The sequence below is a fragment of the Macaca mulatta genome, chromosome 8, assembly GCF_049350105.2.
Source record: "Macaca mulatta isolate MMU2019108-1 chromosome 8, T2T-MMU8v2.0, whole genome shotgun sequence".
NCBI classification, from domain to species: Eukaryota; Metazoa; Chordata; class Mammalia; order Primates; family Cercopithecidae; genus Macaca; species Macaca mulatta.
This window is the reverse complement of record NC_133413.1, coordinates 115,088,455-115,116,423: the sequence shown is the minus strand read 5'-3', so window position 1 is coordinate 115,116,423 and position 27,969 is coordinate 115,088,455. Positions and strand designations below refer to the sequence as shown.

At 41.8% G+C, this 27,969-nt stretch overlaps 1 long non-coding RNA gene across 1 annotated transcript in view; it reads right to left on the bottom strand.

The window, feature by feature from the left end:
- Window positions 1–27,969, bottom strand: part of LOC144330544 (uncharacterized) — a 252,050-nt gene that overhangs the window by 188,015 nt on the left and 36,066 nt on the right. The gene's annotated exons all lie outside the window — the stretch shown is intronic.

Below are 27,969 nucleotides of genomic sequence, written 5' to 3'. Positions count from 1 at the left end.
CCAGGTCTCAAACTCCATTTCAGAAATGCCATTTAAATTCGGGATGGCCTTTTACCCTTAACAATATATCTATACTAGAGCGGTCCACAGAGGGTTATTTATGGCCTCCTGGGTTCTCAGACGTGTGTGCTAGTGGTGCTACATCAAAAAGTGTTCATTGTGCCCAGGCACGGTGGCTCATGACTGTAATCCCAACACTTTGGGAGGCCAAGGTGGGCAGATGACCTGAGGTTCAGGAGTTCAAGACCAGCCCGGCCAGCATGGCAAAACCCTGTCTCTACTAAAAATTAAAAAAATAGCTTGGCAACGTGGCACGAACCTGTAGTCCCAGCTACTCAGGAGGCTGAGACCGGAGAATCTCTTGAACCTGGGAGGCAGAGGTTGCAGTGAGCCGAGATCACGCACTGCACTCCAGCCTGGGTGACACAGCAAGACTCCTTCTCAAACGAAAAAAAACAAAAAAAGTGTTCATTGTGATGCCGATTTTAGACCTCAAATCATTTAGAATTGAGTGGAATTCATGAAGCAGTAGGAGAAGCAAAACAAGGCAGATTCATCACCAGCAGCATCTGGTGAACTCCTATTCACCAGTTTTTGTTGAACTCCTATCTTGGACAAAGATCAGATTTTAACCACCCCAGGAGTTCAGAGGAGGAGAAAGTACATTGGGGGAAGGGGGAAAGCTCAGCCTGGCAGGGAGGGAAGAGCCTTAGAGGGTGCCTGATCCCACACCCCTAGGTGCTTGAATATGTAACTATAATTCATGTTTGCTCTAAAAACATTTTTCAGATAATTCATTAAAGTGAAAACGAGAAAGTAAAAATCGGCTTTAATATCACAATTGCCCCCAAAACACTTACCTTTAATATTTTTGTGTGATGACCTCCAGACTTTAGTCTATGCATATTCTTAATACCAAATATGCCATTCCTTAGCTGCTTTCATCATTTGACAACATATCTAAACACCATACTATGTTGATAAATATAAATCTGCATAATCATTGCAATGTCTACATAAGAGCTCTGGATTCATTTGCATGCAGACTGCTGAATGGTATATTGATGGTCCTTAATTTATTCACTTTACTTCTTTTTTTTTTTTTTTTCATGGGACAGAGTCTTAATCTGTTGCCCAGGCTGGAGTGCTGTGATGTGATCTCAGCTCACTGCAACATCCACCTCCCAGGTTCAAGCAATTCTCTTGCCTCAGCCTTCTGAGTAGCTGGGATTACAGGTGTCTGCCACCATGCCTGGCAAATTTTTGTATTTTTAGTAGAGATGGGGTTTCACTATGTTGGCCAGGCTGGTCTCAAACTCCTGACCTCAAGTGATCTGCCCGCCTCAGCCTCCCAAATTGCTGGGATTACAGGCGTGAGCAACCACGCCCGGCCTCACTTTACTCTTTATTAATGTTTGTGATACCCAGTTTTTTACTACCATAAACAAAGCTGGGATCAATTTCCTTGCACATACATATTCTTAGCTTGTCTGATAATTCCCTTTGGATAAATTTCTGGAACTTCTGACTCAAAAGGAAACTTTACATTTTGATCCATGGTACCAAAATGCCCAGAAGGATTTGAACAATTTCTACTCCCACCAGCTTTCCTCACCAACACTGAGTATTATCATTCTTATCTTTTCCAATCATCATACAGTGGCAACTGTTGTTTTAATTTATATTTGTTTGATGATTTGCAGATGTTTTTGATTTGTAAAGTCTACCACCAACCTTTCTACTTGATGTATCCTAGCAAACTGCGTCTCTACCCAGCCCACTGATGACTTTCTCCCCCGATGCTGGGTGGAACATCTTCATGAAAATTTGACTTATTTGCAAAGCTAGTAAAGTTGTCTCTGAAGTATCCAGATACTATCTGCTACCCACAGCAATACCGCTTCCCTCCAGACCTTGTCTCTTGTCTACCATTTCTTTGCAGAAGTGGCCGTCCTGTGCCCCTCTGTGCATGAAGTTAAGAACTCTGGAAATTTGCCACTTCTGAAGGCTCTACCCTATAGTCTAGGGCATAGGCCATCTCTGATCCCTAACTCCCCAAACTGATGAGGATTCCATTCACACCCTCATCCCCAGGACTCAGCCTTGTGAAGGCTGACTTCTTAAGGACGCACCTACATGAAACCTTTACTCCCCTGATTCTGTTCTGCTTGTCCCCTCACCCAGGCCTGGGAAATTTTGTCTATTTTCAGTTTTGCAATCTACTTACCATGTAGTTGCCTAAATACCTTGTTTCTTCTCAGGGCTAGGCATTTGAAACAAAACCCAAGTCATGGTTTCCCCTATCTGAGCTAGGGATGAAAATGGAGGCCTAACTGCCAAAATTCAGGGCAGGGATCGAAACAGATAATAGGAAGGAGAAGAAAAGACACATGTGTTGTTTAACCGGTGGGAAGAGGGCCATTCCAGATTGTGAGAAACAGCACAAGCACGAGGTAAGAATGTGCTGGAATCCAGAGTCTGGCCTTGCCTCCACTGAGATCCAATGGAATAAAAGATTATACAAAGGTATAGGTGGGGCCCCTTACTTGCAGAATTATCATTCAGTGAGCATGACAAGAGTGGGCATACTGTGTTATCTCAGTGCAACTTACTGATATAAAACTTCCATTTAGCTTGATATCACAGCAGGGTTTTTTTTTTTTACTATTTTTAAAGGAAGTAGATTATGGTGCTAATGGATAGGATGTGGCTTCAAATGCAAAACAGTCCTAGATTTGAATCTGGGCTCTACTGCTTATTGTCTGTGATGCTAGGCCCAGTTTACTCATCAACACAATGGGAATAATACCTCTTTAATAAGTTGATGCTTGTAAATTACATTAGAGAACATATGTAAAGCAACTAGAGCTTAGCAGATATTCTTTTCCCCTCTTTCCTGTTTTTAGACGCAACCCTTAGAATGACTCATAGCTTGCCTCATTCCTACCCAAATTAATCTACTGCTAATATTTCTTAGGTTACTAGAAATGCATCATGAATATGCATGAATTATATGCATAAATTTGTATGCTGGTGGATCACATGTGCTTCCTATCTTTTATGAAGAACTCTTTTGCTTTAAGTTGCTAATCCTCTCTATATGATTCCAATTTCAGAATATGTGCCACCAAAGCAAGAACTGTTTTTCTTTTTAATATTCACTGGGATTTATAGAAAATATTGATGAAAACACTTTGTAAACTGGAAATAGCGTCCAAGTGTGCAGAATAAAGGTTCTGAGGTATCACTGACTCTAGGAGTAGCGCAGTTCTTTCCTCAAAACCTTTTGCTCCTTCCTTCCTGCCCATCACGCAGAAAGAAACCTAAAGAGGATTACAGCCCAGGACCCTGCTGGGCAGTTGTCCCAGGGAGCAGAGGCGGGCTTACAGAAAACTGAGCAAAGCGGGACAGGTGTGGTGGCTCACGGCCGTAATCCCAGCACTTTTGGAGGCTGAGGCAGGCGGATCACTTAAGGTCAGGAGTTCAAGACCAGCCTGGCCAACATGGTGAAACCCCAACTCTACTAAAAATACAAAAATTAGCTGGGCATGGTGGCACATGCCTGTAGTCCCAGTTAATCAGGAGGCTGAGGCAAGAGAATCGTTTGAGCCTGGGAGGCAGAGGTTGTAGTGAGCCAAGATCACATCACTGCACTCCAGCCTGGGTGACAGAGCGAGACTCCATCTCAAAAACAGAAAAAGAAAGAGAAGTTGAAGCCCTGGCTCCTGCATGCAAAGCCTCTCAGGCTTGACTACTGGAGAATGCATCTTCTGTGTGGCTAGTGAGGTAGGAGAGACTTGAGGAGGCTTCACTCTCTCTGGAGATGCCCCAGCCCTGAAGACCAAAGGTAGAGTGAATTTGCCCTGCTCCAGGGCACACACTCTCCAGGCAGAGCCTCATATCCTCTACTCTTCCTTCAGGCTCCCTCACTGGGAGGGATAAGAGCACAAACACATGTTGAGGGTCTGGTTCTTGGTATAAGAGTTCTGTATCAATCCACTTCAGTCTTATTAGGCAAGTAACAATGACAGCAGCAGCAGCAGCCACCAAGGCAGCCGTAATAGTGGCCAATATGTACTGAGCAGCTAATCTGTGCCAGGTATTGTGCTAAGTGTTTTATAATCATTTTCTCATTGAATCCCCATCACAACCCTATGAGGTAAGTGCTATTAGGGTATGGTTTGTATAGATGAGGAAACGGAAGCTCAGTGAGTTTATGTAATTTGCCTGAGATTACCAAGGTAGGAACTTATGGAGCCTGGATTCAAACCTAGACAGACGGAGCCTTAGGAGCTCCACGTAGTACAACCCAGCTCACCAGAACTAGACATCTAGCATCAAAGGCTCCTTAGTTTTCTCCTCCTCAGAAATCTCTCAATAATTTACAGGTGTAATAAAGAGCCCTTTGAGGATTTAGGATCCTTTATCCCAGCAATCTCTCCTCCTCTTCCACATTTGAACATGACCACTAAATATCACTACTCCCACAGACTTGTGGCTCGGCTCAGAACACAGTGCTACTGCAGAGCAGACTCTAAGAATCTCTCACAGGAAAGGAATATCAGGATTCTTCTTTCACTTTCTCATCCCCTGAGGAGAGCAAACATAATGATACATCTTCACTACAGCAGACACAAAATGGAAGGCACCTTAGAGGAGTATTTGTTAGAAACATATGCCTTCCCAAAAGGGTTGACGCTCACTGTTGACCTTCTCCCAGTCTTTGAGAAAATGATCATTTGTATTATCTGCCTCTATGGACACTGATATTCATGAGGAACTTCAAGGGAACATCCTGAGCATCTCTCTGGTTATGGAACAAAACATTTGGGAGACACGTGAATTATCCCATCTCTGAGGAGTCTCTAGAGTTGGCTGTCTTGGAACAGACCCAACCCACTCTTTCTTGATTTCTTGCCATACACAATAATAGCTAAGGCTCGGGCCTTGCAAATTTATATGATGGAAAGCTGTCAGCAGCAATCAAAGCTATAGGCGTTCTCATTCTGGTCCAGCAGAAGGGGGACAGTGTCTCTGCCCTGCTCATCAGGGGAAGGGACAGAGACCCCTTCCTTACATCTGTTTGGCCACTGTAGATATTATGACCACTTCTAAACCAGAAAAATATCATGCACTGGTTGGCTTCGGCCTGGGTTGATGCCCACCACTAACCAAAAATTCTGTCAAATAGGTGGGATTTTCTGAAAGACTTAGGTCACTTAAACCCCATTCCTGGAGGTGGGCTAGGTCAGTCCTGTCAAACGATTTTAGTTCATTCTGAATGCTATAACAAAAATATCATAAACTGGGTGGCTTATAAATAACAAAAATTTATTTCTTACAGTTCTAGAGTCTGGAAAGTCCAAAATCAAGGTGCCCACAGATTTGGTGTCTGGTGAGGGCTCCCTCTCTGGTTCACGGACGGCTTCTTCTATCTGTGTTCCTAAATGGTAAAAGGAGCTAGCTGGCTCTCTGGGGTCTCTTCTAAGAGTATTAATCCCATTCATGAGGGTGAAACCCTCCTAACCTAATTACCTTCCAAAGCCCCTATCTTCTAATACTATCACATTGGCAATTAGGTTTCAGTGTATGAATTTTGAGGGCACACAAAACATTTAGACCAGAGCACAAATCATAAAGCTAATACAAATACACATGGTTGTGGGGGAGAATGTCCATGTTCCAAAAAATCTGGAGTTAAGAAGGGAAAATGTGCAGTTAAGAAGGGAAAGGGACAGCTTCAGTAATGGGTAGGAGACAGATGAATGTCTACCAAAATTTATTTTTAAAATCCCAGAAAATACCAAAGATTAAAGTTATCAGTGATTCTTTCAGTGGTAGGATGAGAGGTATTTGACGCTTATATGAGCATGTAATTCTTATGTAACTGATGAAAATATAAAGTTACTTTTAAAAGACTTTGAATACATAGTATTCAATACATAGTATTCATAATCAGGAATGGAATTAAGTGAACAAATACCAAAAAAGAGGAGAATCATCTAAATGCCATACTGTGATGAAGCAGCAGTATCACATTCAAATACAGAGAAAAGAACATATTTCTTAAAATTTTTCCAGTTGGCCAATTGGAGTGAAGACACACTAACCAAGGGGTAGAGAACCAAGTGCCTAAGAATACACAAAAGCAAAATCTCACATAGTGTGGGACTGCTATAGAATATTGAATCCCAGCCCAATAGACTGGTGAGACAGTCAACAGTCCAAGGAGAGAATGATATCTAATGATAAGTTAGCAACATATGTAAACATTTACTGCATACAAGTGTTTATATATGTGATTGCATTTAATACTCACAATAGCACTTTGAGGTAGTGCTGTTATTCTCATTGGAGGAAATGTTGCTGACGCCCCGCCTGCATTCTCACAGCATTCCCCATTCCCGTCTATGTCAATAGCTTCCTCCTGCAGTCACCAACTCATCTCTGCCTCAGGATTTTTTCTGGCTTCAGGTGTATGTCTGTCTGCAGGTGCATGGGGCAGGCCAGAAATGCTATGGAGCTAACAACACCCCTGGGAGCGGTGCTCAATTAATACAGAACAGTATTTGATAGATAAATACCCTAGCTTCATCGCCCTTTAGATGGGGTAATGCTGAGGCATGTTCTACACAGGCCTGGGTTAGAGGTTCCCAAAGGGATGGAGCCCCAGTGGCCCGCAGTGATGACCTGCTCATTAACATACCTGTGTCGGCTCCCGTTTTCTCCTTGTCTCAATTTTCCATGATCTTTGTGCTATGATCTGAATGTCTGTGTCCCCTCCATATTCACAGGTCAAAATCCTAACCCACAAGGTGACGGTGCTAGGAGGTGGGGCCTTTGGGAAGTGATTAAGTCATGAGGGCAGAAACTCCATCAATGGGATTAATACCCTTATAAAAGAGACCCCCAGAGAGCTAACTAGCCCCTTCCACACTGTAAGGACATACAAAAAGGCACATTTATGAACCAGGAATCGGGCCCTCGCCAGGTTCCAAATCTGTTAGCACTGTGATTGTGGATTTCCCAGACTCCAGAAATATGAAAAACAACTGTCTATTGTTTATAAGCCACCGACTTTATGATGTTTTGATATAGAAGCTTGAATGGACTAAGACACTTTGTGTCCTTGGATCACGGGTACTATTTACATTCCAATTTTTATCTCAGGATCTGCTTCTGAGGACATCCACTCCAGATACCTGTTTAAAAAACAAAGCACTGGCACTTAGTAAGGGATGCCCAAATCACATTACTAGTAAGTGAATAAGGCCAGCCTCCAACTCACAATAAACTCCACTTAATCACTAACATTATCCCAAACACAACACACGCACTGCTGGAGGTACTTCAGAAACTTTCAGATTGCACATGAATGGACTGGTTGGTAGGTATTTCAATGTATGTTGGAAAAGGAAGGCCAGGCACAGGGGCTCATGCCTGGAATCCCAACACTTGAGAATGGTGTGGCCAAAGGATCACTTGAGGTCAGGAGTTTGTGACCAGCCTGGGCAACACAGTGAAACCCTGTCTCTACAAGAAAAAAAAAAAATTTCTTAATAAAAATGAAAATAATGTAATATTTCCTCAAGTATAAGATACTTTCAATTGTGATATACACCAGTATTTCCTGTAGTGCTAAGAAAAACAGGACATTGCTATGATCCAAAGTTTTTTTATCACTTAACATTTATGTACATTTTTCTTTATTTCTCCCTACCCAAAAAGCAAAAATGCTGAAAGTGGGGAAATTATCTCTCAGAAACTATGCTCTTGTCTCCCTCCCCATTCACTTAACATTTCTATTTTACTCTTACTGAAAGGATAGTTTTAGGATTCTTTAGACATAGAATTTTAAAATACAACACACTTGGGCATAAATAAAAATAAATACACATATATGAAAATGTAATTAGCTAAATATTTCTTAAGTTTCTTTACAATCAAGTGTTCAACTTTTTGGAACCACTTTTAAACTTGAAGTCAACAATGCCTGTGTTTCCCACACGATGTCATCATCCAGCCCATCAATAACATTGGTGAAGCTGCATTTCCTCAAGCACGCTCCCCACACTGGCTTCAGGGTCTTCATCCGTGCCGCTAACATCCATTCGTTTTTATCTGGTGCCTTCTTCTTCTCACCAGAAGGTGTCAGGCAATGACAACTATGTCCTGATTGCTGCCCGATCAACAGAAAGCTGAAGGATGGGAACTGGCATCCATTGTATGATTCCTCATGACTTCAAAGATGTTAACTTATGGAAAAATGTGTACCATAGAGCTAATGAGATAAAGTACATAAATGGCACACTAAATCTCAGATACATGGATATTATTACATAGGATGAGGCTAAAGTAGTATGTAAACTTTTAAAATGTGGGTTAATGTAGGGAAAAGTTTTAAATTAAAAATTGTGCACATGCCGGGCATGGTTGTGTGCACCTACAGTCCCAGCTACCTTGAGGTTGAGTCAGAAGGACCACTTGAGGCCAGGAGATGGAGACTGCGGTGCAATATGATCTATGATTGTACCCATGAACAGGAACGGCACTCCAGACTGAGCAACATAGCAAGACCCTATCTCTAATTTAAAAAAAAAAAATTGTGCAGGCAATACACTGATATGACAAAAACCATAAAGACAACCAAGAACTGAACTTTGAGACACTCAGTATTATATCATGCCCCAGCACACAAGAGAGATGTGTGCAGCCACTAGCAGCAATCTCTGTAACCAGCAGTGATTATATCTAACACACTGTTCACTTACACTCATACTGCCACCCACTGGGCCTAATTCCAGGACTCTCTCAAAAATTGCACCTATGGGCCGAGCATAGTGGCTCATGCCTGTAATCCCAGCACTTTGGGAGTCCGAGGCAGGTGGATCACCTGAGGTCAGGAGTTCAAGACTAGCCTGGCCAACATGGCGAAACTCCATCTCCGCTGAAAATACAAAAATTAGCCGGGCTTGGTGGCAGGTGCCTGTAATCCCAGCTACTTGGGAGGCTAAGGCAGGAGGATCACATGAACCTGGGAGGTGGAGGTTGCAGTGAGCTGAGACTGGGCCACTGCACTCCAGCCTGCGTGACAGGAGTGAAACTCCATCTCAAAAAAAAACATTGCACCTATAGCATGAAAATGGGCTCCAAATTACTAAAGAGTGATTAAAACTTGGGGGTAGGGTGGAGGAGCATACCACCAAAGGAAAAGAGTCAGAATAATGTAATAGATCCCATAAGGTTGAAGATCAAGTGAGGATTAATGTGTGTATGCTTGGTAAGATTAAGTTTCATCACTGGAGGGGAACTGTACACCAGCAAAGTCTCTAGCCTTGTATTTTCACATGACAGATGTTTCCATGGCAGAGGGACTTCCTTAGACTAATAAATAGTTATACTCATTATCCTTAATAATCAAACTCAAACAGAACCCCAATTAAGGAATTTTCTCATAGTTGTCCCCTTAAGAGATTAACTCGAGTTCAGAAACTATAACAAACATATGTTCAAATTGAAATCTAAATAGAGAAACCACTAAAATGTGTGGTTGTTTAAACCTGCTGCAGTGCTTGAAGTAAGAGACTGTGAAGGACCATGATCCAGACGACGTGTGAATGTTCCATCTGCCATATATGTTCAGATCCACTAACCTGGAGCTAATTAAAGGGAACTATAGGACAGAAAAGAAGATCGAGTGGCCTGCTTTCTTCCTATTTTAGGTTGGTCAGATGTCATAACTTTCTCACGGCTCCAGGATGAAACAGAAGCTTCACATTTGGTCCCAGCTGAATGTGTTACGGTGGGTTTTTAAAGATTTCTTCCCAGATCCTGCCAGCCGATGATAGGAAGAATGACAAGGCCCAATATTGTAAAATTATGGAGTACATTTTTTTTCTCTCTCCCTACCCAAAAAACAAAAATGCTGAAAGTGGGAAAACTCTCTCTCAGAAACTACGCTCTTGTCTGCCTCACCACTTAATGTCTTTCCACTTGCTCCCTTTTTTTTTTTTTTTTTTTTTTTTTTTTTGAGACGGAGTCTCACTCTGTCTCCCAGGCTGGAGTGCAGTGGCTGGATCTCAGCTCACTGCAAGCTCCGCCTCCTGGGTTCATGCCATTCTCCTGCCTCAGCCTCCCGAGTAGCTGGGACTACAGGCGCCCGCCAGCTCGCCCGGCTAGTTTTTTATATATTTTTTTTTTAGTAGAGACGGGGTTTCACCATGTTAGCCAGGATGGTCTCGATCTCCTGACCTCGTGATCCGCCCGTCTCGGCCTCCCAAAGTGCTAGGATTACAGGCTTGAGCCACCGCGCCCGGCCTGCTCCCTTTTTTTTCTATCATATCTACTCTAATTAAACATTTGGCCATTCAAGTGATTAACCAGGTATAATGACAATACAAAGGAATAACAGAACCAAAGGATAGATTTCAAGTCTTTTGTTATGCAGCATGGCACAGGTTAAACCTATCACAGTGTCCTTTCGGGGCAACACAGTCCTAGGGACCAGAAGGATGAAGGGCTATGCCTTCTCTCATAAGAAAGACCATTACCCTTCAGGATGTACAGAGGTTGCCTTTTTTTTTTTTTTTTTTTTTTTACCATCTACCTCCTCTTCTTTGGATCCTAGCATCCAGATTTTTTTTTTTTTAACTCACCTTCCTTGAGTCTCAGTCCATATAATTCCAGAACACCTGGATCTTCACCTCTCCTTTCCTGGGCACAATTGCCCAGATTCTTTTACCAGGCCCATGTCCCATTCCCTAGCTGCTAACAGTTCTGAGCTCACTGTATGAGAAGAATTACCCTCAATCAAACAGGTGCCACCTAGATAGAGGTTCACACACATACACACTCCCCAGAGGCAGCCCACAGACAGTGACTAAGTGACCACTGCGGTCCAAAAAGCCATTCCCTTTGTCTTGAGTTGGAACTAACTTCATGGTGCAATTCACACTCCAGAGCTCCCCGTGGGATCACACTCCTGCTGAGACCACATCCTTGTTTAGCTTCTACTGCCCTATCCTGTTTTCCTCATTCCTCTTCTGAAGGCATTTTCCCAATAAATCACTTGTACAAGAATCCTTGTCTACATTTCTGCTTCAGAGGTGCCCCCCTCTAAGGTTATCACTGCTTCACCCCATCTGCCTCTCTTTTACCTCTCTGCTCCGGGGAGGAGCCATATCCCAAGGACAGTGTTTGAGTCCTCATTAAGCTGTCCCTAAGGCTAGATCTGCCTGGGGTTTTTCAGTTAATTAAGTAAGTACTGAATTATCTTTCTGGCTTAAATCAATTTGGGTTGGGCTTTGTGTTTCTTAGAAACTAGAGTACTAATACATTAGAAGATATTCAGGGCACAACTATAACGTGGTTCATTTGTTCTTTGTTCCATAATTATTTATTGAGCATATATTGTGCTCCATCTACTATGCAAGGATCTATAGATAGGATCTATGTTAGGATATAATGATGGAAAAGACATAGCCCTTGGCCTCATGTAACTTTCACTCTTCAAGTAGACTATAATGACAATGCAGAGCAGTAAGTGTAATTTAAAAGGGTGTGTTATGGGAACACAAAAGAGGAGCAAACTAACTGCTTCCTATGGGCACATGGCAGGGCATGGGGACACCAAGTAGGGAAGGTTTCCTAAAGGAAGCAATATCTGCCCTAAAATCCAAAGGAAAGCAGAAGTCATCAAGGAGAAAAGAATTCCAGGCAAAGGATTCAGATGTACACGTGAGCAAAAGCAAGTTACATCTGGGGGAGTCTGGGAATATCAGTCTGGGAATATTGAGCGTGGGTTGTACACCCTGCAGAGTAAGTGTTCTGCCTCAAGGCTTTCTCTGAGGCTGTAGAAAGCTGCTCACCTACACAGAGAAGCAGCCAGAAGTTTGAGGGAAGCGGGTAACCCAGCTTCAGGTATAGTTCTCCAACCAACAGAAATGCTGTCAATGCTGTCAGAAGATACATGCCCCAATCTCATCCTTGGGGGACAATTCTGAGAAGGACCCTGTGTGGTTCCTCAGATGGTCTCCAGGGAATTGAGCCCAGTCATCTGCCATAAAGACCAGCTCAATAACAAACCCTGCATTGATTTTTTTTTTCCTCAAGTTCACCCTCCTGGTTCCCTCATTCTATCCTGTAGGACCACCTCCCAAACAAACCACCTCCACCCAAATCTGTGTCTCATACTTTGCCCTCTGAAGAAACCAAACTAAGACACCCATGTTGAGCAATTTGGACGTATCCCAAGGGGAGTGGAAAACCAATAAAGGATTTTAACCAATGGAGTGACATAATCATGCCTGTCCTTTAGTACCATCCAACTAGGCTGCCCTGCAGAGTATGAATCCGTGCAAGAGAAAGCAGATGGTCTGGACTTATAGAAATACAGATTCAAAAGTGATGAGCTAAGTTGAACTGACAAAACATAATTAACTGGGTATAGGTGTTGAAGAAGAAGGAATCAAGAGGAGGGGCTGGAAAAGAGTAAATGGTTATAAAGAGACCCTCATAGGTAGCTTTGCTTCCTAAAGAATAATCACATGACCAATCTCCATGATTTCCTTTATTCCTTTATTCATTCATCCAGAAATATCATTTCTTTTATATGCTACATTGTAGCATATATTTAATTCTATAGTATCCATAGCTCTATAACAGATGCCATAAAGTACACTCATGTGCACCCCCACATGCATGCACCCACACACACAGAGACACAAACACACAGACGAAAATATGGTCCTTGATCTAAAGCGGTTTACAATCAACTTGAGGAGAAAAGGTACAGCATCGTAAACAAACAAACCTACGTAATGTAACAAGTACTAGATAATACAAATGATATTGGGAGTAAAAGCTTTTCTCTACCCTCTTAAATTTAGTGATTGGAGGCCTGCAAATTAAACTGACAGAAGACAGATTAGCAAGAGAAAATAAAACATTTAATTGCAAATGTATGCAGGAGTTCACAAAAAAATGTGACTGAAGGAGGTGGCTAGAATTGGGTGCTTGTACACCGTGTTAACAGGGTATAGGAAGGGACAAAGAGGTGTTTCTGGGAGAACAAATGACTTCTTGGGGAGCAAGGAGAAACTTACGGAAAAACAAATGACTTTTTTGAAAGATAAATGGGCCCCTAGGAAAATAGATGGGAGATGTGATAATCTTGTGACAATGTCTGTTTGGGTGTGGTGCCAACTTCTCCTCTCCAAGAAGAGATTAGAATTCTCCCAAGGAGGGGATTTATGACAATTGAGTTCTTTGGGGAGGCTCTGCTTATAGACAGATAAGGGATTTTAGGAACTCAAATGCCTTCAGCTAAAAATAATTTTTATGCCACAATGGTTTATTCTGGACTCCTTCGATTCATAAATTCAGGGGAGATTGCCCAAAGCAAAAGAGTGGTCAATGTGGACTGAGTTTTAGGGTGTGGATAAATACAAATTCATAATTTATTTCCTGTTTAAAGCTTATTCTGTACCAGGCAGAACACTTTATTTTTACTTATTATATTATCTAATTCTTATAAAATTATTTTGCAATTGATATTATTAACTATATTTTTTTATTTTCGAGGAAGAATTTCAAGAGAGGAATAGTAAAGTGTGATAGTAAAGTGTGTGTGTGTGTGTGTGCGCACATGCATGCACGCGCACATGCATGCACACAGTAGACACTAAGGTCTAGTCCACAGAAAGTGGAGGAATTATGCTGGGGAATACTTAGAGACAGGCTTAGAGGGAAGGAGAGGCAGATGGACAATGTGGAGTCTATCACAGTTGGTTAGAGTTAGGATAAGGTGGGATATGGAAAAGGAGACATTATGTTCTTAAGGAAATGGAAGACTGTAAAATATGTTCATCAAATATGACTCTAGGAACTCCATGCCAAGTACACTGGATTAGGTGCAGTTGTTCCGGAGTCTATTAAGAAATTAAAACATTTAGTCATGAAGACCTGCACTGTGTGAATTAGAAATTAAAGAAACATGGAGAAAGACCTGATGACCACTTTGGAGCAGGTACAAAAGAAGAAACAAGGACATCTTGAAACTACCTTTTCAAAAATAGTAACAGTGAGAGAAATCTAACATAACTGACTCCATTCTGCTTCTAAACTCACCAGCTTACTGCCCTTGCTCATTCCTGGGTATAGGCCAAGCTAAGAATGGGAAGAATGCTGTTTATGGTTTAACTTTAAAGCAAGGATAATAGTCCCTTCCTGAAACAAACCCCCTCCTTGTTTAGGAACCAAAACTGCCTTTGTAAAGCTAAGGAGAGGCCACAAGGTTAGAATTATGAGAAGGGCCTGAATTCTGCTAAGACATAGACACAGTTAAGTGATAACCAGCCATGTTCCCTAGCTTGCTTTTCTAGAATTGCTTACTGCTCAGGAGTCATGTAGTCGAATGTCACAAGATTTGTTAATTTCCCCAATTGCTCCTATAAATAACATCACTATTATAAAACTGAAGATTGGTCTTTGGGATATTTTTCAGACTTTTGCGTGCTGGTGGCCCATATGACGCCACTTGGACCTGTGACCCATACCAAGAAACTGACTCAACTTGTCCTGTGAACTCCACCCAGAAACTGACTCAGTGCACAAAGACAACGTCAACATCCCTATGATATTATTCCCAGCCAAACCACAGCACCCATTTCCTAACCCCTGCCCACCAAATTATCCTTAAAAACCCTTGCCTCTGAGTTTTCAGGGAGGCACATTTGAGAAATAACTCCTTTCTTCTTGCTCAGCTGCCCTGTGATAATTAAACTCTTTTTGTGCTGCAACACTGCTGTCTCAGTGTATTGGCTTTTCCGTGCAACAGGCAATAAAAATCTTGCTAGAATCTTGGACTAGAACAATCTCTAGACTTAAATCAAGAGTTTTGGAAAGATACTACACTTAATATAATGGAGGATGAGTCATTTCGAATGGCAGGATAGAGAGCAAGAGGGCGGCTCTCGAAGAATCCTCCAGGCTTTTAAAAACAGGGACTTTTCTTGGCCCTTGTCTCACCTTCATTCTCAAAGTGGGATGTATATTTGCCGTATGGCCCTGTGTGTGTTAGACACACAGTAAGTACCTGCTGAAAGAATGGATGGATTTATGAGGGATCGAAAATAAAGAGCAATAAGCAATATTTCCCCTACTCTCCACTGTCTCTGTTTCCTCTAAACTGTAGGGTAGAGCCTGATAGAATGAGGGGAAATACATAAAATCTGGAATCAGAAGGTTCAATTTTTAAAGCTCGTCTTCTGTACATACCACTTTTATACATCAGACAAGTCAAAATTATCTCTAAAGTTCAGTTTCTTTCTCTGTAAAAGGAGAATAACACCACCAATCCTCCTATCTAAAAAAATACATCACTTGTGTTAGTTGGGTGCACACTACCAAGTACTTTAACCACTTACATAGAATAGTTCTTCTCCCATAGGGCTCTGTCAGTTCTCTTTCAAAATCCAACTGTGTGTGTGTGTGTCCCCTCTCTTCTCTTCCTGTCTCCAACCCCACCCCCAATCTTCTGGGAGTTTCCAAAGGTATGTGTTTGCTAACTAGAACCACAGCTAAAATCTTCCCTTTAGAGGACAAAAGCACTTCTCTTCCACTTTGCTTCCTCAATAAACCCATAATTACTAAGAGCATGATGGCACTTAGCTAGTACATTTAAAGGAACACCCATTAGCATTCATTTATTCTCAAAAATGAATTAACAAAATGATGAACAACAGGATGAACAATGAGGATTTACTCTATTCAACTTCTCACTTCATTACACCATATAAGAATATTCAAAGTCAAACTGTTATCACAGAATGTAGTTAGGAGCTTATGAAGCTGCACCAGTTGCATTTTTGCTTAACTCTTACACTCTTTTGTATCTTTCTTTTTTTAATAGGAAGGGAGTATACCTTAATTCCTCCAAGTCACTCCAACTGGATTAGACTCTTAAAGAAAAGAGACTCAGCCTTCCTCATTTTTAGGCCTTTCAGAGTCCCTAACACAATTCTCCATTCAAAATAAGCATGCAACTGGTACATATTTATTAAAAAGATGAGTGAAAAAAAGAAAACTATTACTGTTTCATCATAAGTAAATCTATATTTATTCTAAAATAAATACTTAAAAGCAGAGGAATGCCTTTCATTCTGGCAAACCTCCCCTAGATTCTATAAATCTGTGCCTTGCATTCCCAAGCTACAAATCTTGTGGCACTCAACCATATTGTGCAATACAAGAGAAGGCCTATAATGCATATTTCTACATCTTCATTTCATAAGAATATTTAAACAAGACACGCAAACTCAAGAGCAAGCAAGGTCTAAGGAAACAAACTATATTTATGGGTGGCTGTATTTATGCACAAACGTAGCATGTAAGCCTCAGAGTTTTGGGTTGCAGAATGAGGATGGAGTCCTTTTGATACAGCGGGAGCTAGGAGGAAGACAGCTGTGGCTCACAGGTGAGAGTGTATGGAACACATGGACAGCCCTAGTTAATAAATGTTCTCCATAGGGCTAATGATGGATGTTGCAGATCATGTTGAAATGTTGGGCCCACTTTACTATATAGGTCTATCCTATAATGATCACTTCTCAAGGCAAGTAGTTACTTGCCTTGTCCTACCATTTCCCATCACAATATGCCTGTCTGTGCATGAAACTCTAGATAGAATACCAACTTGAGTCTCAAATTGTATGTATTCATCCACTTATTCAAAGGATATTTATTAAGCATCTACTGTGTTCCAAGGACTGTGCTAAAGATATGAAAGCAAACAAGACATGGTCCCTGCCCTCAACAGATTTAAAAATAGCAGAAAATACTGTTACAGAAATGTCACTGAGACGAGCCATGCATTAAGCTGTTATCAATAACATCTTGTCGTGTTTTCTTTCTCTATGAAAGGAATGAAACTGCCTATTAGACCCTCAAAGAACTTTCTCCTTATTCTTTCACCTGCAGTGTGAGGTTTGTAACAGAAGATGGTACAATCGGGTCTTACACCAAGTAATTTAGTTCTCTTAATTTGGAATATGAAAAAGACAGCATGGTGAAACACATGCCCCTTAAAATATAAAATACCATTTTATTGTACAAAATTAATACAAATTGAATAAGCAAAAAAACTCATATCTCAATATGAAACGATTAAATATAAAAATAACAGAAATAGATTCCAGTGGCTATAACCCATCTCCTTTGAGTGTACTTTGGAGTCACCTGAACACATTTATTCTTTAGGTTTGTTCATTTGGAAACTCTCGAGTTGCTCCTAATTAGTCACCAGTCTTTCCCTTGACCTTACTTTGGATGTTTAACACTTGGTACTTGTTATGCTGGGCTTTTCCATCCACTTCCTTGGCCTCCAATGGTGTTTCGTGCTGATATGCTAGCAACCTGATTATTTCATTAAACTCTGTCTCAAGGAATGTCTTATATCCTCTATTCCTACTCAAACCCTAGCATTTCCTGAATCTAATGCATATACTCTTAAATCAGTGGTTATCAATTAGGGATGGTTCCTCCCCCCCCCCCCGCAAGGACATTTGGGACATTTGGCAATGACTGGAGACATTTCTTATCGTACAAGGGTCAGGGCAGGGGTGGGATGGGCACCCGATGTCAGAAGTGGGGATGCTACTGGCATTTAGATGGTAGAGGCCAGGGATGTTGCTAAACATGTTATAGTGCACAAGACAGTCCCCACCAAAAAAAAAAAAAAAAAAGTCCCAAATATCTAGAGGCTGAAAAACCTCCACTTAGAAGAGGGCCCAGAGGGGACACAAATCATAGGAGTCCTACCAAAGCAGACCTGGGAATGTTAACAAAAAAATGTAAGTGTCTTTTCTTTAAGAAAGAAGATTTTCATGTAATAGTCCAGGCAAACTGTCACCTGTCAGAGCTTAGCTTTTGCAGATTACTAAGTGGGCCTCCTTTTAATTTAAAAGTCATCATGTAGTCCAAACATAACCTCACATAAAACATTTTTATGCAGATCAGAACCTCGGGGTTTCTGCTCTTCATTAAGAGTTAGTTGACAACTAGCAGGGAACAAGATAGGAAAAGAAGCCTTTAGCTGCAAAAGTGGGAAGTATCAGCATAGCTGTGTTTGCTTGACAGTCTTCCCTTGACAACACTCAACTTCATCTGAGCCTTGTGTTCCCTGACAGCAGCTACAGTTCAAAGACCCCCCAAACCCTACTGTGTCCCAAAAAAGGGCACATCGCAAAGCACCATCTTGCCCTTCCTTATGTTGCTCGTGACTCAGATAAGATTTGCTTGCTAGGCAGGGCGCAGTGGCTCACACCTGTCCCAGCACTTAGGGAGGCTGAGGCAGGAGGATTGCTTGATCCCAAGAGTTCGAGACTAGCCTGGGTAACATAACGAGACACACACACACACACACACACACACACACACACACACACACACACGCCTGTCCCAGCACTTAGGGAGGCCGAGGCAGGAGGATTGCTTGATCCCAAGAGTTTGAGACTAGCCTGGGTAACATAACAAGACACACGCGCACACACACACACTTAGGGAGGCCGACGCAGGAGGATTGCTTGATCCCAAGAGTTCGAGACTAGCCTGGGTAACATGAGACACATACACACACACACATACACACACACACACTTTATATTTACAAAGACTCACTTTCTGTCCACGTTTCCTTGGGACTCCTTGTTTATTTACCTCAATAGAACTCTAGGTTTTCTGTTTCTTTGAGATGGTCCTGATTAATGAACATTTTCTCTAATGTTGAATAAAGCCTGAATAAAATCAACTCCTTAATAGTTTTTTTACATCTTATCCTTTTTTTCACTATATTTTAGGAAGCCAGACCTTTGGACTGCTCAGGGGAAGACTAGTATCTCCAAATCTCCTCCAGACAATGCAAATCTCTGAGAAAAAGAAAGAAGTTCAATTTCACTTTCCCATCAGCCTTCCTTAAAAAAAAAAAAAAAATTTATTTAACTTTTATTTTAGGTCCAAGGATACACGTGCAGGTTTGCTACATGGGTAAACTGCATGTCACAGGGATTTGGTGTACAGATCATTTATCACCCAGGTTAAGAAACATTGTATCCGATAGGTAGTTTTTCAATCCTTACCCTCCTTTCACCCTCTACCCTCCAGTAGACCCTGGTGTCTGTTATTTCCTTCTTTTTGTTCATATGTACTCAATATTTAGCTCCCACTTATAAGAGGGGACATTCAATATTTTGTTTTCTGTTCCTGTGTTATTTTGTTGAGGATAATGGCCTCTAGTGCCATCCATGTTGTTCCAAAGGGCATGAGCTCATTCCTTTTTTGATGACTGCATAGTATTTTATGGTGCACATACACCACATTTTCTTTATCCAGTCTACCATTGATGAGCACTTAGGTTGATTCCATGTCTTTGCTATTGTGAATAGTGCTGCAATGAACATACATGTGCATGTGTCTTTATGGCAGAATGATTTCTATTTCTTGGGGTATATATCCAACAACAGAATTGCTGGGTCAAATGGTAACTTGGTTTTAAGTTCTTTGAGAAATTACCAAACTGCTTTCCACAACAGCTGAACTAATTTACACTCCCACCAGCAGTGCATGTGTTCCCTTTTCTCTATAACCTCACCAGGATCTGTTATTTTTTAACTTTTTAATAATAGCCATTCTCACTGGTATGAGATGGTATCTCTTCGTGGTTTTGATTTGCATTTTTCTAATGATCAGTGATGCTGAGCTATTTTTCACGATTATGGCCACACGTATTATCTTCTTTTTCAAAGTGTTTGTTGATGTCTTTTGCTTACTTTTTAATGGTTTTTTTTTCTTTTTTGCTTATAAATTTAAGCTCCTTACAGATTCTTGATATTAGACCTTTGTCAAATGCATAGTTTGCAAATATTTTCTCCCATTCTGTGGGTTGTCTGTTTACTCTATTGATAGTTCCTTTGGCTATGCAGATGCTCTTTAGTTTAATTAGGTCCTATTTGTCAATTCTTGTTTTTGTTACAATTGCTTTTGGTGTCTTCATCATGAAATCTCTGCCAAGTTCTATGTCCAAAATAGTATTTCCTAGGTTGTCTTCCAGGACTTTTATAGTTTCAGATTTTACATTCAAGTCTTTAATCCACCTTAAGTTGATTTTGGTATATGGTATAAGGAAAGGGTCCAGTTTCTATCTTCTGCATATGGCTAATCAGTTATCCCAGCACCATTTATTGAATAGGAATTCCTTTCCCATTGCTTGTTTTGGTTGATTTTGTCAAGATCAGATGGTTGTATGTGTGCAGCATTTTTTTCCCAGTCTATCAGCCCTCCTTGATGATGATCTGGCAATTACCAGCTGCAGAGGGGTTGGTAAAAAGAGTCCCACCCAAGTCCAGATGTTGGGGTTCTTTCTTTCACTTGTTAAGAACCTTAACCACTTGCTAGGTTAAGAATGTCCCACCTCCTCCCTTTCTGGAAGGACTAACAAGCAGGGCAGTTAGAATAGGAACCCCGTGGGACAATTTACAGAGGAGATTAAGTGCTGGATGGACCACCCTCCTCCCTGAGCTATGAGGGGCTCTGCTGGCTGGTAGGATGCATGGTAGGGAAGGGGTCAGCTCCCAGTGGCTCCTTGGCATTTTTCACCTTCCAAGCCTTTCACATCCTTCCTCGAAATAGCCTCCAGGTCACTCTCCAGGTGGCCTTTACACTTTAACTCTCTCCTTTAACTCTCTTTCTAAGCTTCATTGCTGCATAAACACTAAGACCTACCTGCGCTGTCACTCTCCCTTTTGATTCTCAAGAGCATAGTTTGGAAGTCAAAAGAAAGCTAATTCTCATCTTTACATTCCTGCACTGAAATCCCTACTCCCCTTCAGGCAATGTTCCTGGCCTTAGACTAACAGGGGATGGGGGCAGAGTATGGGCGGAAAGAAGGAAAGGCACAGAGATTAGTACAAAGTAAAATATTGCTGCTAATTCCATCAAATTTAAATGACTGGTAATAATTCAACCAGTCCTGGCAACTGGGTGGATATAAGGTACCAGTAAGAAAGACGAGGGAAAGATGATACCAAGGTTTTGAGCCCGAATGACTGGGAGGATGGAAGGTGGTAACACTGGCAGAAATGGGCAAGTCATGAGATGAGGGGGTTTGGGAAAGAAAACGACCATGACTTATATTTAGGACTTGTTGGGGCTGAGTGATGGGAAGATATCCAAGTGGAATGTCTTCTATGCTGATGGATTATGGCATTGGAGATCAGACAGGGTTAGGGCTGAGGGCATTATCTATGAAGGCCTACATTTAGCATCTATATTATATTAGTAGTCACTGAAAGTAAGGCAGGATTTGTTTGCCCGGAGATAAACAGTAAAGAGGGAGGTCACCTACATTGAAAATTCAGCAATGGTGACAGCAGAAACTAGAAGAAAACTAATGTGCATTCTCACAAAAGTCCCAGAAAGGTTTTGTGTTTAGTTGGAGGAAGTAGTCCCCTACATCCCAATGCTGACAGTGCCAGAGGTGTTTCAACCAGAGCAACTCTATCTTGAATAGGAGCTGGGTAAAATAAGGCTGAGACCTACTGGGCTGCATTCCCAGATGGTTAAGGCATTCTAAGTCACAGGATGAGATAGGAGGTCAGCACAAAATACAGGTCCATAAAGACCTTGCTGGTAAAACAGGTTGCAGTAAAGAAGCTGGCCAAAACCAAGATGGCCACTAGAGTGACTTCTGGTCGTCCTCACTGCTACATGCCCACCAGCGCCACGACAGTTTACAAATGCCATGGCAACATCAGGAAGTTACCCTATATGGTCTGAAAAGGGGATTCATCTCGTTTAGTATATAATTTTTTTAAAACCCATAAAAATGGGCAACCAGCAGCCCTCGGGGCTGCTCTGCCTATGGAGTAGCCATTCTTTTGTTCCTTTACTTTCTTAGTAAGTTTGCTTTTACTTTACTCCATGGACTCGCCCTGAATTCTTCCTTGTCCGAGATCCAAGAACCCTCTCTTGGGGTCTGATCTGGACCCCTTTCCTGTAACAAATGTCACGGCAGATGAGTTTGAGAAAACACAATTGAATTTAGTCCCCAGAACATCACCAGAGTCCTCAGAGAAGCAGTAGGGGGTGGGAGGGTAGAGTGTGAAGCTAATCTCGGATCCTGTCTGCCCTTACAGAGCCCCGATAAGTCATCCAGGAAGCTTGAGAACTAGTCTAGAAACAGGAAAACTAAGAATTTCATCAGAAAATTTCACAGTGAATGACAGAATGGCACGTCTTCTAGGCTTGGAATAAATAAATAAAATGAAGGAGATGTGCTGTCCCTGACACGTGGAGGGTGCAGACCCAAAAGAGAAGTAGATCCCTCAGAGCAAACGTCTACTTCTGATTGAATGATCTGACCCTGTGATTCTCTCACAGGGTCTTCAGCTTTCAGCTGCAATACACCCTCTGCAGTGCCAGGAAGCATGACCATGAGAAAGAAAAATACTTTTTATTTGAGGAACGTGAGCCCCTTTACATTATCAAGCCCAGAAAGGCATTTGAAATGTAACACAAGGCACACCTCACTCACCCTTGAGCTGATACATACCCCATTTATCCTGATATAATTATTACACATTGTATGCCTGTATCAAAATATCTCATGTATCCCATAAATATATACACCTACTATGTACTCACAAAAATTAAAAATGAAAATAATTGTGTCTTGAAGCCACTTGCAATGCAGGCTGTAGACTAACTGATGCCAAGTAGCCATAAAATGCATACACCCTGTACTTCAACAATGTATAGCCAATCACTAACCAATGTGTCAGAAGCTTTTGAACCAAAGTGACTCCATCTTGAGTAGGGGCTGTATAAAATAAGGCTGAGACCTACTGAGACCTACTGAGATCTACTGGGCTGTATTCCCAGAAGGTTAAAGTATTCTTAGTCACGGGATGAGATGGGACGTCAGGACAAGATATAGATCATGAAGACCTTGCTGATAAAACAGGTTGCAGTAAAGAAGTTGGCTAAAACTTACCAAAACCAAAACCAAGACGGAGATGAGAGTGACCTCTGGTGTCCTCACTGTTACACTCCCACCAGCACCATGACAGTTTATAAATGCCATGGCACCATCAGAAAATTACCCTATATGGTCTAAAAAGGGGAGGCATGAACAGACCGCCCCTTGTTTAGCGTATAATCAAGAAATAACCATAAAAATGGACAGGCAGTAACCCTTGGGGATGCTCTGCCTGTGGAGTAGCCATTCATTTATTCCTGTACTGTCTTAATAAACTTTCTTCCACTTTATAGATTCACCCAGAATTCTTTCTTGTTCGAGATCCAAGAACCTCTCTTGGGGTCTGGATCCAGACTCCTTTCTGGTAGCAAATGTTATTTCTGTAAACCAATGAGAATTCCTGACAAACAACTTTTGTAATCCCCCCCGCCCCCTGCCCCCCCCCAACCCCTGCTCCTGATTCATCCTTTTTTCTTTAAAAATTTGAGCCTCTATTTTGTTCTGTGGAGCACCCGCCAAGGCAACTTGGAAGTGTATCCCAGGCTGCAGCCCTCGACTTTGGCCCAAATAAACTCTCTATATTAATTTTGCCTCAGCTTCTTCCTTTTAGGTCAACAACCAAGTATACCTAAGTAAGTTCAGTGGGGCTTCCTGGAGTGTCAATTATATTCAGATTTTTAGTGGCGTAGAGGGTGTTATTTTTATATTATAATCCAAGGTAATGGGGTGCATTATGGTACAGAATGCAAAATGTTCATGATGTTTCGAATAAAGCCCAGAACTTCAAAGTAATTTCAAAATCATGGTGTGCCATTTGGGGCCACACAGGCTCAGACCACAGAAAATATTTTTTTTAACTTATCTGCTGTTATATACACTTCCATGAGAAAGCTTGAGTAGCACTATTACTTTACTCCTTATTCACTTCTTGTCAGGTAAAGACATTATTATAAAGTCCATGTCACCTCTACTAGGACTGATATTCAGTTCTACTGCAGATGTTCATTCTCATAATTAATTGCCTCGGTCATACCAGTGATTCAGTATTTTTAATTATTCACCAGATATTCTTATTTTCATATTTATCTTATTTTCCTGTCCTTTTATCAACATCTTTTCATCTCTTTTGGAACAGGGGCTGTGTCTAACTTTTCTGGGACTCCTAAGCAACATCTACACCTATATCTTGCATGCAATAGGCCCTCAATTAATTAAATTGACCCAAACTGAACATTGCAGAAGACCAATTGTGACCACTGGTTTTAATAAGCTGCATTATGTAAATTTACTATTTTAAAGTACTATATTAAAGCACATTCTCTCATCTGATTTTCACAAGAACTTACTTGTGTAGGCCAAAACACAAGCCACAGAGTCAGAACTAGAAATCATGTCTTCAGAACACTTTTCACTTAGACAATCAATCCAAAAATATTTACTGAGCACCTACTACGTGCAAGGCACTCTCCTAGGTTCTGGAAACACAGTCTATTTTTACACTTAGCTCTACTAGCAGGTCAGATATACATACCCTCATGGAAGACATACATATGTATATTTCAGGGTATATGTACAAACCTCATGAAGGAAGAACCCAGACATATTATATAATTAAGTAATCACTAGTGTACTGGTTGCTGAAAAGAAGTGTACAGAGCCATTGAAGCATATCCCAAAGAGCTCTTGTTAGGATTAGTAGATGTGAACTTCTCACCTGCTCTCTGCAAAATCTCTTTTTAGGTGACTCTCTTCTACTGTACTTGGTTCAATTTTATGTCAGGAGGAGAAAATGTGGCCAGGGAAATGCTGAAATTGAAGTAGTGAAGGAACCAAACAATGGGAGCACATATTTGTCCAAGGATCTATTTAAGGTGTTTCACTGCAGGGAGGACAAGATCTAATATAGCCTTATTAACATAAGAATATGCTTCTTCATTATCTTGTTTGCTGTAGACTTGAATTTCGATGGGAAAATTTTCAGGGCTTAAACACTTGATTGCTACTAATAGCCAAAGTAATAGCACAGCTGTATTTAGGCTTAATGTATGGGTATTTAACATTAAGTATAGATTTCTCCAAATGCACTTCCTATTTCACTGGGGCTAGCCTATAAGACCATCAAATCCCGCTGGAGTAATCTCAAGCAATGCAAATGCCCCATATACTTATCTCAAACTTACAGATTCTTATTATACAGAGCATGATGACCAACAATTGCTAACACCTGTTTGACATGTTTTCCCCATACAATTTTGTTTTAGAAAAGCTTCAGTAGTAGGCACAAACTAGATTTTATTTTTTTGAAATTCCCCTGGCCTTGTAAAAGAACTCTCATACCTCCATTTCTTCACTCAGATAATGGCTTGGCAAATGTTTGTGCCATTGGGCTGGTGGACTTCACCTCGAGTCCACCAGGGGCCGCTGTTCTGCAAGCAGTGACACCTCCAGGGACCGTGTTATTTAACACCAAGCAAGACCAAATAGCTTGATGGTGCAACAAAAACACACTCCTTTCAACATTTGTTTTCTAACCTTTAAAACATTGCTAAGCGAAAGAAGCCAGACACAAAGGCCACATATTGCATTATTCCATTTATAAGAAATCTCATATTTAGAGATTGTAAATTGATCAGACAAGAAACAACATCCTGTCTGTGATTGCTGAATTTTGCTTCAGAATCTTTCTCCAGGTGCCTTCTGACATTCCTGTGCCTTCTGACAGTCTCCTGACAGACACCTCTTGCCCCAACCTCAAACCCTCTGAGTCCACCTTTCACTCCAGCCCTGGCTGCTGCAATCACCATCACACCTTGGTTGCACCATGAGTTTCTGACACATGGGAAGGACCCTGCAGGGTCCGGCCTAGCATTTGCACATGCACGACCTACAAGCGTGAGGGAGTTAACCCTCAGGGGCTAGGGACTGGTAGACAATGTCCCTTCCTCGGTCCTTAGCCAGACAATGCTGAAGTACGTTCCCCATGGCTCCTCAAAAGGGACCAGGGAAGTTGAGTCCCAGCTTCTCACAGCAGTGACTGACTCAAGACCGCACTTCTGTACGGTTCCCCTCCTTCTCCGTTTCACTCTTCCCTGCCCCACTCCTGTTCTCTGGGATTACTTCCCAAAATAAATACCAGAACACAAGCCACTGCTTCAGGATCTGCTTTCCAGAGAGAAGACCACGCCTGTCAGAAAGCCCATGGTTGACAGAAAACAAGTCAGATAGGAGAAGGGGGTCACTGAAGTTTTCAGCTTCTCACACAACTCCTCAACTTGGCATTCTGTGCTAGAGTCAACTTCCCAACTTCCCACCATTCTTGTAACAGAATCTAGTGTCCTAAACACACAGATACTACATATACACGCGCGCGCGCACGCGCACACACACACACACACACACACAGAGGTTACCATTCTTTCCTGATTTATGTGACCGTTTGCATGACAGGAAGGTGAATGATCCTAAAATCAAGACAAACCAAAGCTGCACCATTACCACGATTGGTGGAACTTGGCACAGGGTTCCCTGTAAAGTGAGGATCATGTCACTGACTTTCTGGGGTTGCCACGAGCATTAGATAAGTCATAAGCGTTAGATAAGTTACAGACAGTTAGAGGATTGAAACCCCCTTTGCAAAATTATGACCGAGACAGTGAAAGAGATCTAACTGAACCAGCTCCATCTCGCTTCTAACCTCCAGCTGTCCTTGTTCATTCCTGGGCGTAGGCTAAACTAACTTTGGGAGAAATAGTTTATAGTTTATAGTTTAAACAAAGGCAGTAACAGCCCTTTCTCAAAGCAGACCTCCTTCTTGCCTAGAGACTAGATTGCCTTTGTAGGACCAATATAGGCCACAAGATTAGAAATTATGGTTTAGGAGTCATGCAGCTGGAGGCTACAGGATTCTGACCCTCCCTAAACTGCTCCTAAGAGCAGTGCTTGAGATATTTTGCAGCCCCTGCACTTGATAGATCAGCTGGCACCACCCAGATCAATAAACTGGCTCATCTGATCTTGTGCCCTCCCCCTGACTCAGGAACTGACTCAGCACAGGAAGACAGCTTCGACTCCCTATGATTTTATCCCGGACCAATCAGCACTCCTGGCTCACTGGCTTCCCCACACCCATCAAGTTATCCTTAAAAACTCTGCTCCCCAAGGCTGGGCATGGTGGCTCACACCTGTAATCCCAGCACTTAGGGAGGCCAAGGCAGACAGATCATGAGGGCAGGAGACCATCCTGGCCAACGTGGTGAAACTCTGTCTCTACTAAAAATACAAAAATTAGCTGGGCGTGGTGGCGCATGCCTGTAATCCCAGCTACTCAGGAGGCTGAGGCAGGAGAATCGCTTGAACCAGGGAGTTGGAAGTTGCATTGAGCCAATATCGTGCCACTGCACTCTAGCCTGGCGACAGAGAGAGACTTCATTTTAAAAAAACAAACAAACAAACAAACAAAAAAAACACTCCGCTTCCCGAATGCATGGGGAGACTGATTTGAGTAATAACAAAACTCCAGTCTCCCACACAGCTGGCTCTGCATGAGTTACTCTTTCTGTATTGCAATTCCCCTGTCCTGATGAATAGGCTCTGTCCAGGCAGCGGGCAAGGTGAACCCCGTGGGCAGTTACAGAATCGTTTCCTTCTCACATGGTAGATAGTTTCTTTCTCCTCTGCCTGAAGTTATTCCAGCATGAACCTAGAAAGAGCACAGACCTTGTCAGCAACTAAATTTGGTTTTGAATCCTGTGTCCCCCACTCCTGTGTTAGCTGTAAGGCCTTGGGCAAATTCTACTTCTTTTAGTTTCCTCATCTGTGAAATGGGGATGATAACCTTGCTTCACATGAGGTTTAAATGAAATAGAACCTATGCCTACACTCAGTAAAGACCGATCTCACTTTCACCAGTCTAGACTAATCCACACACAGTTCTCTAGATG